Genomic DNA, 20637 nt, shown 5'->3' on the forward strand with positions numbered 1-20637 from the left:
CCAGCTGCTCCTACACCATGTATCATCCATAGATCCCTCTAATATTGGCTTGATGATACCTTCTAATTTTGAAACATTGTTTGAACTAAATGACTTGAACTCCACTTTGAGCTGCCTCTGTCATTTCCCTGGCATGTGTGATTTTGACTGAAATTTCTATAATTCAAAAAAAATATATATGCTTGGAAATGTTTGGGATGCTAATTAGGAAAGCATAGAAACTCAAGCTTAAAGAATCCATTTCAGAACAAGGCACAGGCTAGTCACAATGTCTCTGTGCATTTTCAGTTCCGGGCCCAGCAATTAACTTCCATATGCTCCTAGCTTTTCATAATTATAATGTATTATGCGACGCTGCGCTTTTTTCATTAACTCACCTCCTAGTAGTAATACAGATTTATATCTTGCTTAGTAGTGGATAAAGTACATGAAAGTAATAAAACCGCATTTAAGTACATATTTCATAATTCTGGATTATCACACCATTACTCCTGATTAGGATGTGTTCCACACAGGCACTCGGGAAGATGGATGCTGCTTTGCCTGCTGTGGCACAGAGGAATCCAAGTGTCAACCCAACAAATGTTAGGCGGAATTTCAAGCTGAAAATACTAGCCAGCTCCACCATCAATGACCAACAGAAGTCACATCTGAATGTCCAGGTTCCTTAGCTGTACTTGGAAAGGTAGAGCATTATTTCCAACAGGGTGTTGGAATTCTGGGCCCCATGTTTCCCAGTGATGGGGTATGAATGTGAAGTGTTCCCCTTAGGCTCACGTGTTTGAAGACCTGGTCTGCTGGGGGCAGTGTTTGGGAAGCTGGGAAGTGGAGCCTGGCTACAGGAAGAGGGTCACTGGAGAGAACCACGAGTTTATGTCCAGGCCATGTTCCTTCACTCTGCTTCCTGACTGCAGATGCCTGGTGGCCAACTGTTCCCGGTGCCAAGCCTTCCTTCACTGACACCATGTTTCCCCTGCCATAACAGCTTATATTTCTTTAAATTGGGAGCCAAATGAACACTTTCTCTCTTAAGTTACTTGGTATTTTATAATACTTTAGTAATTCTCTGATAAATTTATATAATGTATTTTGATCATAGTTACCTCTTCCCCAACTCTTCGTGGAATTCATATCTACCTTCCTACCCACCCAATTCCATATTTCTTTTTGAAAACAAAAACAAATGAACAAAAAAAATGTCATTCCAATTTGTCTTCCAATGTACACAAGTGCCTCCAGAACACATCACCCTTCTTAGGAAACCCATGCCCAGGTGCACCTGGTACTCAAGCCCCTGTCTCCTGGTGCAGATTTCCAAGAGGTGCTATAGCAAATCTATGTGGTAGTTCCTTTTAAGATTCTGGCTTATAGCATAAAGAGAATGGAACTCTCAGGCTGCTTGTTGTTAAAGCTTAGTGAAAACCACCAAGCCAGATGAAAAGGCCCAAGATAGAAGCCCCCACTAGCGAGGCAGCTGGCCTCCCTTCCTGGGCTACAGTATAGGAATGCTGCACAAGGACTCGGGGTTTACCTCTGACTATAATTACTACACTGGGAACCACCAGACAGGAATGAAGGAGGGAAGGAAGGGAGGGAGGGAGGGAGGGAAGGAAGGAGGGAGGGAGGGAGGGAGGGAGGGAGGGAGAAAAGGAGGGGTTAAGGGATTGAGGGAGGGAGGGAGGGATGGAGAAAAGGAGGGATTGAGGGATTGAGGGAGGGAGGGAGGGAGGGAGGGTGGGAGGGAGGGAGGGAGGGAAGAAGCAAGAAAGAGGTACCTAACCAGTACAACCTCCTTACTTCTGGCCACACAGTCCCTGTAAAGACCCAAATGCTTGACTCTGGATCCAGCCTCTGTGTAATTCCAGGAATTTTGAAGACAGCGAGGAGCACCTGCCTGACAGAGGTCAAGGTCCCCGGAACCGCAGCAGCAGCAGCAGCAGCACGCAGGAGGTAGAGCCTTCTGCAGTTGTTCCGTACGACAAGCCACATTTAAATGTGAGAAGCCATTATAAATAAAAAGATGGAGATGGAGATGGAGAAGAGCAGGCGGAGGTGGAGAGAGCTTAGCGTCTGATGCCACTTTGTCATCTCCCCGAGAGCAAGCCAACAGCCGCCGCCTGGTGCGCCAAGCGGGAGGCCTGGCCGCGTAGCTCGGTTTCCCCCTTACTTTTGGCAGATTCTTCGCCTGCTGTAGATTGAAGAAAATAGGAATAAGCATCTTTCGACCACAAACAGATGTGCTTGATAAAGAAAATGTCAGCAAAAATACTAAAGCAATGTGTCACAGCGGCTTTCTGACAGATAGCAGGAAAAGGTAAGGAATGTTCTATCATGTCCGACAAGGTGTTCTTTTTGAGATTTAAAGATCACTGTGCAACTTTAAACATGTTTGTCACTTTGCCTCTGACTGCAGCTATCTGGGGCTTCACACGAACTTTATCAGCTCGGCATAGGGGGAAAGAAAGCAGCCGGCTCCCATTTATCTCAGCTCGGTTCCCTTCAAAGCCAACAAATAAATTACAGTGTACATTTGATACAAATTGATTTCTTAACTCAAATAACAATGTTGTCCTCCCGGTCGGGCCATGTGTCACTCACTCGTGAGTCTGAGTGAAAGGCCCAATCCGTCTGGGTGACAGAAATAGGCCCGGCGCTCCTCACCAAGGAATGCTAATCACCAGGGCTGGCCCGGCCTTTGTGGGCCCGCTGCGATAAGGGGAATCAGCCTGCCCTGTCACCACGCGACCGGCCGTCACTGCGATCCAGCAGCTGTACCGGCCTGCAGCTGCCATCCTATTTCATGTCGGAAAATAAGATCCGGCCACTGTGGCTAAGATGCCTGTGGCTGGGACAGTGTGTGAGCTGCAGAGAAAGGAGACCATTGAATGTCCTCCGCTGATGTTATCTGTCGCGGGAGAAATGAGATATTGGCAGGGGCTGTTGAGTTGCTCACAGCTGAGCAGGTTAATAAGGTGTGGAGCAAGGCCACAGGCTAATTGGATTTGCCCAACCTTCATAAACAGTGGAAGCCCACTGCCAGGAAAGCACACCCGGGCTTACTCTTTGTTCACACTGAACCAAGGAGAGGCGAGTGGCACTGGTCTTTGGAAGCATGGGGGTCCTCCTCAGGCACCGTTTGGCCGGTCCCCAGGCTCCCTCAGAGGAGCTGGCTGCTCTGATTTTAGCTGGAGTGGAACATACAGCTCTGTAGTATCTGATGCATATCTCAGCACTGGACCCAAAAAGACTAAGTTAGGGTGGAGAAGGAGGCAGAGGGACTTTGGGGCAGCAGAGTCCACAAGTCCACGGGGGTCCTGAACTGAAGTGTCCATGCTGGGCCTCCAATGACTAAGCTAGCATTTTCCTTTCTTCTCTTAGTTATGATGCATTCCACTGTGCACACCTGCCCCAAATAGTGGAAGATACAGGGAACATCCATGAGGCTGCAGGCCCTCCCCTTCACGGTATCCCCTAACTCTGCAGCTGTGAAGAGGTAAGGCACTTGGGTGTTTACTGTGAAGGAAATATGGCCTTTCGCTTGAATGGAAGGAGTTTGTAGGATGTCACCACAATGAGGTTACAGACACAAGAACTTTTCTCCAGGTGTGTCGTTTTGTTTGTTTTAATATACTAGAATTGAATTCAGCCGGGTGGTGGTGGCACACGCCTTTGATCCCAGTTCTCGGGAGGCAGAGCCGGGTGGATCTCTGTGAGTTCAAGGCCAACCTGGTCTACAGAACGAGATCCAGGACAGGCACCAAAACTACACAGAGAAACCCTGTCTCAAAAAAAAGAACAAAACAAAAACCAAACAAAAAAAACCCCACAAATATATACTAGAATTGAGAGGTGAATTTAATTGTGGATATAGTAGATAGTGATTTTTTTAACACACTGATATTTGTTATACGGAAGTTGATACTCGTATATTTACTTTAAGTTCTATAACCTTTTCAAAGTTTTTTAAAAAGCCATTTTCACCATTTCTAGTCACTAACCAGCAATATTATCCATTAAAGGTTAGGGGCAGATGTGATCTGGCCCCTGACCCCTAAAGCAAATACTTTCAAAGGGCCATGTGGCAAATGTATGATTTCTTTAAAAATCTCTTTTTGCTAAACACCTTAAAAATTCTCTGTATTGTGAATGTAGAACTCTACATTCTAGTCAATTATACAAAATAGTCAGGTAAGGCTTTCTATAGACATAGGAACATATAGAAAGCTGCACTTACAACAAAAGCCTATCTGATGCCTACTTTTTCCTGATCAGCAACATTTATAAACCTACAATCATAATAACAATGTGGGTATTAACATAGATGTTTAGAAGAGAATGGGAACGTTGAGGTACTGAACTCCAGAGCACTCTGTTCATATCTTCCAACTTGAGGACGGAGGCTTAGATCCACTCCTGCAGAAGTATGATATACCATTTGTTCCCAGCATTAGGGCCTCTGTACATCTGAAGATGGAAACATAGTGCAGGTTCCTGTGTGCCCAATGGTGTACAGCATGGATCATGACTGACCAGAGACCAGCAGGTGCCCAGCATGGACCATGACTGACCAGAAACCAGCTTGTGTCTAGCATGGTTCATGACTGATCAGAGACCAGCTGTTGTCCAGCATGAGTCATGATTTATCAGAAAGCATGAGTCTCTTTTCTTGAGAAGTTACAACTTCAAGGGAAGAGCTGAAAAGCTGGTTAGTGTGGTGCAGGAAGGGAAAGGAAAATAGACCCAGGAAACTGAGTCATCCTTCATACATGGAAGGCAAGGAACACCATCACAGTCACGGCAGAACCTCAGATGGTGAGATTCCAGAAGCTTGAGCCAGGTCTCTGAAGGTGTACATACGTCTGCTCTTTGGACGCAAAGGAAACTGTTGATATGCCCTGGGTTTGGGGATTCCTCTGAGAGAGATGGTTATTCTGACATTTACCAGGGTGGACTTCTCAGAGCCCTGACAGCTGACACAGACCTAAAGGCAGAGTTAGGGGGAGAAGCCATGTACATGTAGTCATACCCCACCCTGGTCTGAGTGTTGGGACTTGGGTGGATGGTGACGTCAGCTGTCTGCTTTGTACTCTCAGCAGCATTTGATTTTAACCTCAAAGCCCTAGGACATGGAAAAAACAGCCAAGTTATTTGAAGAATATAGCATGAATGGCCTCTAGTCCACTTCAAGATGGAGTCTTGCTTTCCCTTTAGAATTTTATAAGCACGATCCCCACTGTCTATATTTCCACGAGTAGTCTTACACTCTGTGTTCTCATTGGGATCTGCTTAACGCATCCTGGGACATCAGATGGACATGCTTTCCGAACTCCTTCAGTTCGTTCCTATGAGTCAGTTCCAACTGCTCATGAACTCATGGCCAGATAAATTTACAGTGTCAGCCACAGTTCCCTGTGACAATTGTCTTTGCTAGTCAACATTTCTCAGTGTGAGGAGTCATCTGAAATAAATTAAGTGTAGAAGGATTTATTCCAGCTCAAGTCTTCAGAGGTTTTAGTGGCTGGGTGACTAGTTTCATTATTAGTGGGCATGTGCTGAAGGGAAGCATCAAAACATCTGACTGGAAAACAGGAGAGAGAGGAGATGGATAGATAGATAGATAGATAGATAGATAGATAGATAGATAGATAGATAGATAGATAAGATAGATAGGATAATATGCCAGGAATAATATACATTCTTCTTCATTGGCATACTTCATTAACCAACTTCCTCAAAACAGTCCCTCTCCACATTTTCTACTATTTACTAATGATACCATAAAATGACTACATTTATGGTTAATCTATTAATAAGGTCAGAAACTTCATCATACAGTCATCAAACCCCACCTCTGAACATTTTTATTGTGACATGCCTTGAACACAGAAACCTTTGGAAAGACTGAATATCTAAACCAAGATGTCCATGGTGCCTCAGACACATCAATAACCATATGATACTCCTGAGTCACACTGTTTTCAAGCCAGAAGAAGGAGCCAATCAACATTAACTGAAACTTAACGCAGTAGGATAACTGGATAATGCAGGAGGTTGGGGAATCGTTGGAACAGTGTGGGAGAAGCTGAACTTCTGGAAGGAACTTAGCCTGAGAGGGCAGTGTGATCCAGAGTTCTTGCCAAGAACCTATCATTGATGTGAGGAGCCTGTGGAGGTAGTTAGGGTGTCAGCAGCCCAGACAACTGAGAGTGGAGTATTGTGAATGGAGCAGACAGTCATAGGGGATAAGAACATAGACTTGGAAGTGTAAGGAAACAAGGCTTGAGACTCATGCATGAGGTCCACTGCCTCAGGAGGTCCAGGAAGTACGACTACTGGAGCAGGACTTCTCTAGTTGCTGGGAGCTCTTCAGAAGGTTGATGCCATCTTTTATGTTCTCAGATGTTCTTGAGTTGCTCAGCTGAAGACTGACTCAAGTGTATCAAGATAGAGACAGGAAGGCTATTGGAGGTTCCTTAGTAAGCCACCTGTGAAGGCAGCAGTGATGTCCCTCCTCAACAGAGAAAGGCAAAGAAGTGATCTCCCTAAGAGATAGGCCCTGAGAACAACAAATCAGTGGCCTGAGGACCTGGAAGACAAGGTAAAGTTTTGTAGATTGAGAGAAGGTGTAGGGAAAGGAGGCTTCGTCTGGGCCTAGTGTCCTCAGAAGTAGAGCTCAGATTTGGGGGCTGGGGTGCTCTGCCATCAGCCACGGTGCTCTGCAAATTAAATGCAGATGACAAGACTAACTAGACTCACATAACTGGGAACAATAGCACCTGAAGAGTTGGTGGTCACCAATGCTGATGAAGTCACCAAGGGACTAGTGGATATGAGAAGAGGAACACAGGGGAAGGATAGCTCCAACATGAAGAAAAAGAGATCCACCGAAGCCATCAAGCTAGGTTGTGAAGCAGGAGTAGGAAGGAGGGATGCTTCTGGCAAGTACTTCTTGCTGGCCAAAGAGGAGGAGGGTGCAGAAGCAGCCTGAGTCAGTGGAGGTCTCTGAAAGCCTTGTCTGCAGGGGATGGAGACCGCACTTCCTACATGAGCTCCTACCAAGGATAAGGAGAGATGTGAGTGCAGCTGCCTGGCAAATGGCCAAGAGAAGAGACTGTTGTTTCTTTGTTTTCTGGTAGAAATGATACCAGCAAGTGCTGCATAAAGTGAACCAGCAAAAGCGGGAGACTTGTCCATATGGGGATAACCTGAAACTCGGCCATTTGTTCCTCCTGTCTTGTCAAGTCATTCGGGTGAGTTCACATGTTTCAACCTTGGGAGGAAGGGACAGGAGCTCAACAGCTTGCCCCCATGGCCCCGTGTTCCTTAAGTAGTGATTGCTGGTGTGTGACTAGGATCCCCTCAGCAGATGTGGAGACAGATGTTGATAGTTAGAGCCTGGGGCTCACTCGGGTGTCTTTGCTACATTATGACCAGGAATTTAGACGCCAGGCTGCTCCCTGACATTTGGGAAAGATGGAGAAGGCAGGCACCTTCATGTCTTGAATGTGTGTTAAAAGAGGATGTGGTGTCCCTGGTTGAACTCGAAGATGGGAAACTGAGTTTCACCCACATGTATTTTATTCCCTATAGTGAAGCACATTGTCCACATTAGTACTCATCTGTTGATGAGTGACTTTTAAGAATTTTGATTAGTGAGGAGCTGAGGATGTGGCAAGTGTAGACCCTCTCACATTACCTTTGCTGAGCCCTGCAATCCCCAAGGGCTGAGATATTCTGTTCTAGATTATCCAAGCTCATGTGACAAGATCTTTACTTATAATGACCAAAGGAAACTTTCCAGAAGGACAGTGGGCATCTCTATTTGTACTTGCCAGTTTGAATACCAGTGTAAAATGGTGTGGGAACTCTATGCCATCAGTTCCACTGGGTAACAGGCAGACTTGTTGCAAAAACATCTCATCATAGGCTCATTGAATCTGTAGCATGTGGTCTTTAAATATGACCTGTAGCTGGATGGTTTCTCTGGTCTTGCCCAACCCCAAGGTCCCACAGCCGCTTATACAATAATCATTCAGAGGCTTAATATTAATTACCAATTGCATGGCCTATGGCAGGGTTCATGCTAACTAGCTCCTATAACCTAATTCATTTCTATTAATCTATAAGTTGCCATGTGTCCATGGCTTACCAGTATTTTCACATCTTGCTTCTCCTGGGGGTGCTGGCGTCTCTTTCCCCCTCTCCCTTCCTCTTCCTGTTTCTCCCTTCAGTTTCCCAACTAGCTATAACCTGACTTGCCATAGGCCTAATAACTTTATTTATCAACCAATCAGAGCAACACATATTCACAGCGTACAGGAAGACATCCCACACCAATGGCCTAAATCTGCTGAAGGTGCAGATGTGAAAGGGACCAGGGCAGAAAGGTCCAGGAGAACCATCAAGAACCCATCCCCTCCCTATAAGTCCTATGGGTATAGTCAGAATTCCAAGCTAAGATAGAAGTGAGATAATTCTAAGACCATAGCTGGATGCCCCATGATGCTCTACTCAGAACCATTTTCTCCTTTACATTCAATTGATCCTCTTGATACCCTAAAAACCATGACCCGAGCCTTATATTCTACATGCAGAGCTAGAGGCTCAGAGTTAATGACTCAAGGTTATACAGAGAGGTGTGGAGAAACACACTCAAGATGGCAAGCATCACACGACCACACTCCAGGTATGGCTGAAGACACAGGCAGACCTCCAGGGTCTCCCAAGGTCCTGCGTGCTTCCGCTTGTGTGTGTGTGTGTGTGTGTGTGTGTGTGTGTGTGTGTGTGTGTGTGTGTGTGTGTGTGGTGGCTCTTTCCTGCCTTGCTCTGCTGTGTTTGTACCCTGGGATAGATCTAATGCCAGGGCATTGCTTTGAGGTGAGCTGGTTTTTATATATCTGAGCTAATGAAAACAAACCTTGTGGAGAAACTTTTTTTTTTAAGGGCATTTGCCTAATTACCTACTAGGGACATTTTGTCCCCAAAGCAATCACAGTGCCAAATGTTCTTCCTATTCCGGATGTCTGCAGCAAAAATGGAAAATATTAAATCAAGCTTTGCTCTCTTGAAAGAAGGCAGTCTACTGAATAAAATGCAATACTACGGAAAAGAACTCTTCTGTTGCAGAAAGGATCACAGTCAGTCAGCATAGATAAAGAAAAGAAAACAATTTAAACTAAACTCTGCTTCAAATTAAAATGGAGGTTTATTTTTGAAGGAAGAAAAATCAGTCCTCACCATAAAAGTGTGTCTGGGACAAAATGTCTGATACAAAATTGGCTCTACCTTAAACTACGTTATGTGTAATGATTTCTTCCTTCAATGGTTAAGAGTTTTATTGTGTTTAAATACACATCAGTGCATTGTATATACAAAAGGTGCAACCCAGGGCTATGGAAGGGGAGACATTTCAGTTACCTAACAATAGCATCCGAATGAACTGCCCACTCTTCTAGAATTACCTTCAATGTACACTGGGACCTTCTAAGAACATAGTAAGACCTGTCTTAGTCAACTGAGGCTGCCATAATAAAAATACCAACGACTGTGGCTTAAATACCATGCAATTCTTTTTTCTTCACAGTTCTGAGGGGTGAAATGTCCAAGGTCAGGATTCTGGAATGATTGGAGTTTTGAGCCAGGCCTCTTCCTGGACCTAGATGACCACGTTCTAGCTATGTGCTCAAAGGGTTAGGCAGAGAGCGCCACAGTCTCTGATTCTAATAATGGACATAGGTCCTATTTAATTAGGGCACCACCCCATGATCTCATTTAAACCCAAATACTTTAGTAAACTATTGATAGCATATTATAGGTAGGGATTGAGCGTTTTAAATTTTGAGCGGCACAATGCAGTCCTCTGGGGTATCCCTTTAACTGCTTGTGGCTTTGGATACTTTTTGTTAGGTTGTTACTTCTGTGAAAATACTTGAAAGGCATAATTCCCCCATATTCCACACTGATATCCAAGCTTTGGAGTATTACTAGAGGTGCTATTGGGGATTTGAAAATTTCTGTTTAAGGGACTACACATATAAACCTCTGGGCTTGTGGAAAATGAATTCTCAATGACGTATTTCAGTCAAACAACCAATCCTCCAAACACCAAAACCTTACCTCAGAACCTGCTTCACTATTCACATTACCTGTACCCAGCCTTACACTTTTAGCCTACTCAGGTTTTAATTTTCCTTGAAGAATCTGTTTGCAATTAGTGATCATTTCTCTGGGTGTGGTACGTGTGTGTGTACATGTTTGTATGTGTGTGCTAGTTGTTGGTAGGTGCACATGTTGATGTTAGTGTCTTCTCCTATTCCTCTCCACCTTAATTTTGAGTCAGGAGCTTTTGAGCCTGGCGCTTGCTGACTCAGCTAGAGGGACACCCAGGGGGCCGTGGGATCCTTCCCTCTCTGTCTTCACAGTGTGAAGACTACACATATATGCCACCATGCCCAGTGTTTACATTGGTTATGGATCCATGCCATGCCCTCAGGCTTGCATAGCACATCCCTGACTGAGTGAGCTATCTCCAACCCCTACATACATATACATATATGCATGTTTCTTCTTTATAATCTATGCTGCTAGTTTAATTAGAAATTCATCTACAGTGGGATTCTTCAGCATAAGAACATACAGTCATGATACCATGCTACAAATTCGTGTCATTTTGTGGCATAGGTAGGTTTTTCCAGAGTGGTCTAAATATCCCATCATCAGGAAGAGCCTTCCAGCAGCTTGACCAATAGAATAACCAGTCAGTAGGATGCAATCAAGACTGGAGAGAATCTGTAGCAAAGGTCAATGGGGAATAGCTTGGGTTTCTTGGTTCTAATTAAGGAATAAAGTGCTGTTCAGAACAAAACACAGAATTTCATTATCAACTGGGGTTCCAGACACAAACTTCTGGCCTTTTTATGTTCTCTGTGTGCATACAAGATGGACTTTGTAAGGGAAAACAGAGAGTGTAGTATTAAACACATTAAACTTCTCTCTTCAAAGATAACATGATTGAAATCTTTCAACCCACAGGTGATTGATCTCAATTTGTAGTCATGTAACATTGTAAGCTAGGATGAAGTAACTCATAACTTGTCAATAAAAGCTGAGGGCTTCAACTACATGATATGTGCTTATTTCCCACCCACTCCCAGAAAGAGACATTCACCATTGGGAGGGGGAATTAAATATTTGAAGTAATTTTGTTTGAAATGTAGAAAAGATCAGATGTGCTAACCCTGTGGAGTCACATAGAGAAGTTAAAACAGTAATTAAGAAAGCTACAACATAAGTACCATAGAAACACCAATGGGAAGTAGGGTACCTACCATAAATGAGCTGGAGAGGGAATGCTCTTCCCAAGTTGGGCTCTCTAGTGTTTCAGAATGAAAAGCATAGCTCCTGAGACAGTGCTCAAGGTTCATCCCCAAGTTGGAACAAAGTCAGCCTATGAGACTGATCTCATGGGCCTCTGATCGTTTCCAGCGACTTCTGAAGGCAGAACCCCTGGACACACAGAAGGGGAAGGCTGGGGAGCCTAAAGGTCAAAGCTTCACCATAGCCAGCCCACAGCAGGAGGCATGGGGAAGGCTGGCTGCCAGTAGAGTAGTATTAGAGACACTTGATGGTTTTGTTTTTGAGACAGAGTGTCATGTATCCCAGGGAGGCCTTGGAATAGACACATAGCCAAGGAAGAGCTTAAAGCTCTCCTTCCCCCTTTCCTACCTCCAGCTGCTGAAAGGAAAAGACAGATGTGGGCCACTATACCCATTTTGTGCAGCATTAGAGATTAAACGTGGGCTTTATGCATATTATGTAAGCAGTCTACTGGCAGATTACATCTCCGGTTCTTGTGGGAGACTTTACTCAAAGACAGTTTCCTGATGTACTAATACAATTCCTCCTGCTTTTCTATACACTGTGTGTCATGCACTGTGGTGGTATTGTGTTCCCCAATATATTGTGCACCTTAATAAACTTATCTGGGATCAGAGAATGGAACAGCCACTAGATAGACATAGAGGCCAGGAAATGTTGGCACACACATCTTTAATCATAGCATTCTGGAGGCAGAGATCCATTTGGATCTCTGAGTTCAAAGCCACACTGGAAACAGCTAGGTATGGTGACACACGCCTTTAATCCCAGGAAGTGATGGCAGGAAGCAGAAAGATATTTAAGGCATGAAAACTAGGAACTAGGCTGGTTAAGCTCTTAGGCTTTTAGCAGTGGTTCAGCTGAGATTCATTCTGGATGAAGACTCAGAGGCTTCCAGTCTGAGGAAAGAGGATGAGCCGAGGAATTGCCAAGGTGACGTAGCTATGTCTGGTTCTGCTTCTCTGGTCTTTCAGCATTCACCCCCATACCTGGCTCTGAGTTTGTTTTTATTAATAAGACCTTTTTAAGATTCGTGCTACAATGCACTGTGTTGATTTCCATGAAGAGAAGAGTGATGTTTTAAATGTATTAGCATACTACAGATACTCTATGCATTTCTATGGTGTGTGTGTGTGTGTGTGTGTGTGTGTGTGTGTGTGTGTGTGTGTGTTCATATTGGTGGAATCAGTGAAAAGACAGCTAATTTTCTGCTTTTTTTCCATACTTGTTATGGATCTAGCAGTTAAAAGTTTGCTCATAGTAATAGTATCAATAGTGTATTTAATTACATATGTTAGTATATGTGCATGTCAAAACATACATGCTTTGTGTATAAATGCTCAAACAGTATATTTGTGAAAACATTTCTAGCCAGGCCTAGAGGCACATGCTTTTAATCCCTGTACTCAGGAGGCAGAGGTAGATAGATCTCTATGAGTTGTAGGCTATCCTAATCTACAGAGTGAATTCCTGGACAGCCAGAGCTAAACAGTGAGTTCATGCCAGCCCCCACCCCACCCCCACCCCAAAAAAAAAGAAAAAAGAAAAGAAATTTAATTCCCCTCTTCCATCACTCATATGATAGTTGTTGATAATTCTGCTCGCCTCTCAGCCTTCTATAGTTATTGTGAAATGTGGACTCCACATCCACATCCACATCCACATCCACATCCACATCCACATCCACACTGCCTCTGAGCTACCATCTCTCCAAATGTGAAATTCAGAGACAATCTCAGAGACTTATTGTACCATTCAGTGGAAGTTTTCTTTTTCAAATTTTCTGAGTAATAGAGAAAAAAAAAAAGAACTTCAAAGGAACATCCTAACCCCATTTGCTTTGGCAAAACAGAGGACAGATTTCCAATGAGTTACGTCCCCCACAAGGAGGGGCTGGCACTTGCCTGTGCAACGCTCCTTAACCAAGAGCAACATAGCAGATTCTTGCAAGAAATGAAATTAATTATCTCAATTTGCCACATACACAATATTTTAGGCATTAAGTATACCATTAATATATACAAACACTCTATGTTGTTCAATGTTTTATTAAATTCACTTATCTTGCCCTCTAACTTTGTTATTAAATTATAGAATAAAAAGCACTTCTAACATATTTCGTGTCAGATAATTGTATTATTCTTTCTCCTCCTCTCAGAAACATAGTCCTCTCACACAATACCTAGAGAAGTTTCTGATTCAGATCCAACTGGAATATTTGAGTACCTACCATGAACCAGACAAAGCATTACCTCACAAAGGAGGGGCTTTTTTATTTCACCCCAGTTGTACGCAACACCAGGGAGAGGGGACACTGTGTTCCTTAGACATTCCAAATATGAAGCTGTCATAATTGCAGCTCTTAGAGGAGAGCTGCAGGCTTGGAGATGAACAGGAAGTTGTTATTCATATCTCAACAACAAAAACACAAATCCAATTTTAAAATGGCGAAGAACTCAACACTATCCGAAGAGGATACAGAGGTGAGGAAGAGTGTGTAAAGACACTCAGCATCTTCATCCTCACTGAGCTGCTCCTGTGACCCGCTGGTAGAGGCTCGCTGCCAAATCTACACATCTATCACTAGTGTTGGCAAGACCCAGAGAGGCTGGAGCTCTTACGCATCGCTGGTGGGGAGTGTCGAACAGTGAAGGCACGCACCATGGGAAATAGCATGGCAGACTTTCAGGAAGGCAAACCTAGAACCCCTTTGTCACCCAGTGTCTCACCTCCAGTGGAATGTGTAGTTTTAGGGATTGGAGGCTGGAACTTAAGCAGCCATTTGCGTAGCCTTTGCTCGTTGCAAAACTGTTCATAGCAGCCACACAAGGGAAAGAGACTGTGGTCTAAACTATGAAGAAACACACAGGATAGAGATATACTGCAACAGACTTTAGAGGGAGAGGCATATGGAGATAAGGTTACATGTAGCCCGGGCTAGGAAGGATTAACCTCCTAAGTGCTGGAATTTTAAATATATATGCTATCTTACCTGGCTTATGTGATGCTGGGGATGAAAGGCAGAGCTTTGTGCATTCAAGGCAAGCACTGTGACAGCTGAGCGACATCCCACCTTCTTTTAGTCTTAAGATGGAAAGAAACCGAGTCCTTCTACAAGAGGAAGGTATAACACTCTGAAGACACCATGACGAGGGAAACAAGCCGGACACAAAAGGAGAAGTGCTAGATGGTTCCACAGATATGGGGCACTTAGAGTGGTCAGACTCAGAGGGGGGGATAGTGTGTGCTGGAAGTTAGAAAGATGGAGTGAGGACCAGAGCCTTCATGGGTCCAGGGCCTCAAATGTGGAGGATGAAGCAGATGCTGAGATAGATGGTAGTGACATGTGCAGAGCATCAGAGCTGTCTCAAGGCCATTGCACTCTACACTACAATTGGTTAAAATTGGGTGTCCCTGTTATAGATCATCACCAATATTATTTATTTTAAAAACCCTATTATGTTCAGAGTTTGGGGGAAAACTAGATTAGAAAGATCATAATGTGAAATCATGGGGAGCATATTTCAAATTTACACAGCTCCAGGAAGCTAACCCAGGAGAGTGTGACTTTGAATCATTTAGTTGTCTATTTAAATGACAGCTTAAGTGGCGTGCGTAAATACCAATGATGCGCTATATAAAGATTTGGACTGTGCCAACTGCTAACTGGCCCTCGGGGAGGGAATTAGTGCCATCTCCACCACCACAGTCATAACCATGTAATGGGCTCACAGTCCCCGGGGCCTCCTTCTGGTGTCTTCTCTTCCTGAGAGGTAAAGCTGTTTTATTACAGAGTTCATTTCACACCCGCTTCCTCATCCCTTCTGCCTCTGAGCTCTAGGCCAATCCCTTCTCTGTGCTATGAACCATACAGACTGAGGTGTCTGAGAATGGACTATGGCCAGGATGGTACAGGTCTATCTGCTGACCCTGAACAAGAGCACTGGGTCCCAGAGAATGTGAAAGGGAACACACTTGTCACTCCAGGCCAGTCTTGAAGTGAAACGTCTACATGGAGAATCCCAGCAAGCACAGCACAAAACAAAACAACCCGGTGTGGTTCCTGTATCAGGATGGTGCTGAATGGTGCTCAAGGCCTCCACATTCTTTTACTTCACTGCCGTTATTCCATGTGGAATGGAATGACGTTTAACAATGAAATGTGAGCCAAGCATGCTCTATTACAGTCTGCTGAGAGACACCCAAGTGTTCAACATAGATTATTCCCTGTAACAATTCCCCCCAAACAAAATTTTAACGAGGATAAACACCTATAACTCAGATTTACTTCTCTTTCAAAATGTCTGTTTGGTGGTGTGTCTACACAAAGGTCGATGTTGAAGCAGAAATAATGACTCATGTGCCATCAGCTTTAAGAGAGAGAGAGAGAGAGAGAGAGAGAGAGAGAGAGAGAGAGAGAGAGGAGAGAACAAGATTGTTGATGACATGAAATGGAAGAACCATACTCCAGGTGGTATTTTTGAAATTTTAAGGAAAATTTCTAGCTAATGACAATAATATATGATATGATGACAATAAGACAAGATGGAGGCATCAGACTCACAGAAAACAGGACAAAGGGCTCTGGGCTCTTCAGCTTTCTCATTGCTGTCATCAATTACCTAATAAAAGACATCATACAGGAGGAAGAACACCAGGCTCACAGTGTGAGGGTATAGTCATAGGACTCCTGTGTCTCCCAGGACCAGGAAGAAGAGAGAGGTTTGAGATGGAACTGGGGCTTGGCTACTACCCATAAATGCCACCTCTTCTGCACTAAGGTCCTCCTTCTGTTAGCAGGCCTCAAGTTCAAATGCTCTACAACCTCCCAAAACAGTATCATTAACTGAGGACCAAATGTTGAACATGTGAGACTTTGGGTGGATATTTAACGTTCAAACCACAGCAGGTGGCCAGAGCAGAACCTCCACAGGTCTTTCTTAGGGCTGAATTGCCACAAGTACCTAAGTCTATGTTGACGGTAGACGAGAACTTGAATGTGGGAGATTTGACTTTCTACTTAATTTTACCATCAATCTAAGACTCTTGAAGAATCAGTAGAAAAATGGAACAGACAACTTGCCAGAAAGTTATAAGAATTGCCGATAAGCTCATGACAAGATGACCCAAATCCCTCGGCACCAACAGATGCAGGTAAACTGTGTGGAGACACAGCCAGAAACTGACTAGAATGACATTTGAAACCAAGGCAAAACCAACATTGCCAACAGCCAGTGGTGCCAGGTACTGAGAATGTGACTGGGGATGGCTAATTCAGAAGGGTCTGATGGGTCTCTGAACGTGAAACAACCCCTGTGACTTGGCCATGTAGCCCTTATGTGTTCACCCAAGAGCCATAAAACACGAACTGACACAAATACAAATAACACAGCAACATGACGCCTAGCAGCCAGTGTCTGGCATCTACCCAAGGACCCATCACAAGGTGACTGGGTGAGTACAATTGGGCGTCCAGGACTCACGCCATGTGCGACCCTCACCAAGGCTCTAGTCATCCACACTGACACATGACTCGGGTGATCCCCAAAGCATGGTGCCAAATGAACTCCACCACAGAGAGAGTAGCACTCAGAACAGTCTTGGAATATCAAGTGTGTAATTTCACTGATAGGACCTTGTCAGGATCCTGACATTTGCATGGAGGGTTCAAAACTCACAGCAGTGGTTGTCAGAAGCCAGCACGGAGGGCAGCGACTGCAGAGGAGGCACAGGGGACGCTTTCTATTTGATGGACACAGTCTGTCTTGAGTGTGGTGGTGATAACTTCATTGCAAAATCCCCTTGTCAAAATTCAGAATAGCAAGAAGGGAGAAATTTGCATTATGTAGATTGTTCCTTAATAGAAATGATGGAAAAAAATGAAATTGGACTGGGTGAAGAGGCTGCTTGTTTTGTTAGGTTATACTTTTTTTCTGACATTCATTTCTTGGACAGCAGACCAAGGCGCAGAGGAGGAGAGAAAGGCTGTGTTACAGGGGTTGGTGGCAGAAGTCTCCATCTAAAGACAGCCAGCTGGGGACCTAGTGATGTTTCCCAGCTGCTGTGTTACAGGAGAATATGTTGAAAAGCATCCTTCATCATCATGTCTCTCCACAGTCTTTTCAGATGTCTTCCATTGTAAGTTGGTTGATGCTTGAAAATGCTTTGTATTCCCTGATTCTGGAGTGTTCAGAGTCACATTTACCTATCAGGGTTAACTGACGTCCGGCTTGTTTTTGGTTTTATGTTTTTTGTTCTTTTTGTGATTAGTTCGTTGTTGTTGTTTTATTTTTTTCTGTTTGACTCTTAAGAATATTGCACTAAAAGGAAGTATAATAACATGTTTAATTTAATAATGAACCTCAAAACTTGTACATACCATTTAGCATACTTATAAAGATTCTAAACGTTGACAAATTTCAGCATTTTTTTTTTTTACTTGTGTGAGAGAAACCTTTCCAATCTAGGATAAAATGGCAATCAAAAGTCATTCAATAAACATGTCATTTTTTCTCTTTCCTTCTCGTCTGGAGCCAATAGCCCTACAAAACATATGTGCTTGCATGTATGCATATGAACACACACACACACACACACACACACACACACACACACACACACACACACACACACACTCACTCACTTCATTGTTCTTAAATAGATACTGTGTTTCAGATTATATTTCTAATCCTGTATGCCTGTGGATCTGTGGTTCACTCTAGTAACTAGTGAAACCTATTTGGGGAAAAGTCACACTTTGCTAACTTAATAAATTAATAAATGGATTTTGTCTTGCAGACACTTAAACAGCCCTGTGACAGCAGAAGGAAGCCCCGGCTGTTCATTTTTTGTGGAGCCTACAGCGAAGATGGCCTCCCGCCACCATGCATGAAGCAGAAAGAGCATTTATGAGCCCGCTCGCGTGAAGCTTGAGTAGGCAGATTCATGAAATTCGCTGAGATTTGGATTAAATTTAAACCATTCTATGCATCTCTCCTTTTGATTAAGGCTGTGTGTGCAGTGAAAACCTCACATTTGAATAGAACTTGGGTCTTTAAGAACTTTCGATGTGCACAAATCTAAATTGAGCCCTCCACTTGATCCTCAAGTGCACAGGAGGTCAATTTACATTCAGTATTAAGTGGGGACAAAAGAGACGGCATTCCTCTCCATCCTTTCAGAATTTTAGCTTTGGATCAAAGTTTATTAATATCAGGATCAACACAGAGACGGCTCACTGCAGTGGCACTTATTAAATTATGAGACGTAAGGTCTTTAGATAGAAGACAATTGGCATCAACACAGGAGGGGAACGTCCTCATGTGTCTGCACCCACAAGCCCCCCCCCCCTTTAATAAAAAGAAGTGCTTACCCAGGTGACATGGAGTGGCCTTTCAGAGGCTTAGGAAGAAATGTGTCTCTTTTTATCCATAGTCTTCGGGGACACAGTTTATCGCAGTACTTAAAGAAAAGCTATTTTCACCTGACTGTGCCGGCCCGGTTCTTTGCTTTCTACATAGCTCATTTCTGACTGTCCCCAGCTTCATCCTTTTTGTTGGATCCTGAAGAGATATGTTGGGACCATCCTGAGGCTCAGAGCTTATTTTAATAACTGTAAAAGATTCTGATTTTACTATCTAGAAGTTAAGTGACAAATGATGAGGATAAGGGTCCACAGAGGAGCAGAGGTCCATTCCGTGCTCAGGATATTGCTGGGTCAGGCTCTCCAAGCAGTCTTCACTGCTCTAAGTTTTTTTAAAAAAATGCATTTGTTTACTTATTTGTGTGTGTGCGCGCGCGCACATGCGCAGAGGCTGGGGTGGAGGTCAGAGAGCAACTTTCATGAAATGATGGATTGGGTCTCTGTCTCCACCATGTGAATCCTGGGCATCACACCCAGGCTGTCCGACTTGTCAGCAATCACCTTTACTTACTAATTTATCTCACCCAGAACAGCTTTTATTTTTATTTATTTTTAATTTTTATTTATGCATATGTGTATATGTTTGCATGTGGGTATTTGCACATGAGTACAGGTGCGTATAGGGGCCATAAGAAGGCATCAGATTCCCTGGAACTAGAGTTACATAAACCTGTGAATAATCTGACAGGGTACTGGGAACTCAGGTCCTATGCAAGAGCGGCATGCCATTAACCACTGAGACACCTTTCCAGGCCACTGCTCTGACTTTTGTGTTGATGCAGGAGCTCCAGCACCCTGGCCCTAGGTGCAGCTGTTCCAGAAATTAAGACCAGACTCTGGACTGACAGTTAAATGACTTCTGAGAATTTTGCTGTCAAACGTTGACAGAGTATTGAAACTGCTAACTGTTCTCTATAGCCATGTTTACCTATTCTCTAATAAGACTCTACCTAAATGCCTCAGGCCTGGGACAGTCAGAAGCACACATGTGGTGATATATTGTTTCTCCCAATATATTGTACACCCTAAAGAAGTTTACCTGTGTAGCAGAGGAAAAAAGCCAGCCACTGTAGTAAACATAGAGGTCAGGCAATGGTAGCACACTCCTTTAATCCTATCACTTAGGAGGCAGAGTCAGGTGGATCTCTGTGAGTTCAAGGCCACACTGGGAACAGAGCCAGGCATGGTGGCATATGCCTTAAATTCCAACACTAGTTAACCATAATGATCTGGAGATCTGTACAGACAGACAGGAAGTGATGTAGCTGGGCAGAGAGAGGAAATGAGATGGCAGAACAGAGAAGCATATAGGCATGGGTATACAGGAAGCAGGTCTCTTTGGAAACTGAGGAGTTGGTGAGGTAAGATGTGGCTGTGGATTGTCCTATTCTCTGATCTCTCAGGTAAACTTTATTAGGGTGCACAATATATTGGCAGAAACAATATATCACCACACACACCTCCAGTTTCCAAACACAAGGCCTCACTTCTCCGACCTGCTATGTCTGCCTGTGGGGGAGAAGGCAGTGAATGTCTAGGCAGCTGCAGTCAGTAGAGACCCATGTGAGGCCACAGAACTGGAGGGATTGAGAAAACCAGGGTGTAAGATGGCTTGAGGAGCTACTGGGATGTGTCATCAAAGCACACAAAGTAAATCATCCCACACTCCGAGTTATCAAAAGATGGTTTTTAAAGACGAATTCCAACGACGATGCTGAAACTTGGTCATTGTGACTGAGCTACTGGAGAATGACAGCTCCCCAGACTTTCATAGTCACCTTTGTTTGTAAATAAGCATCAGACTCATTATCTATAACATAGCTCAACATTAAAACATA

General features: G+C 43.9%; 1 long non-coding RNA gene across 1 annotated transcript; it reads left to right on the top strand.

Annotated features, from left to right (window-relative positions):
* The first annotated feature begins 2009 nt into the window (after positions 1 to 2009).
* On the top strand, positions 2010 to 18318 carry LOC143268741 (uncharacterized). The gene is made up of 3 exons (XR_013044863.1): positions 2010 to 2314; positions 3379 to 3493; positions 18175 to 18318. It is a non-coding gene; the product is annotated as an uncharacterized LOC143268741 (long non-coding RNA).
* Positions 18319 to 20637: the final 2319 nt, after the last annotated feature.

The sequence above is a fragment of the Peromyscus maniculatus genome, chromosome 15 (genome assembly GCF_049852395.1).
Source record: "Peromyscus maniculatus bairdii isolate BWxNUB_F1_BW_parent chromosome 15, HU_Pman_BW_mat_3.1, whole genome shotgun sequence".
Lineage (NCBI taxonomy): Eukaryota > Metazoa > Chordata > Mammalia > Rodentia > Cricetidae > Peromyscus > Peromyscus maniculatus.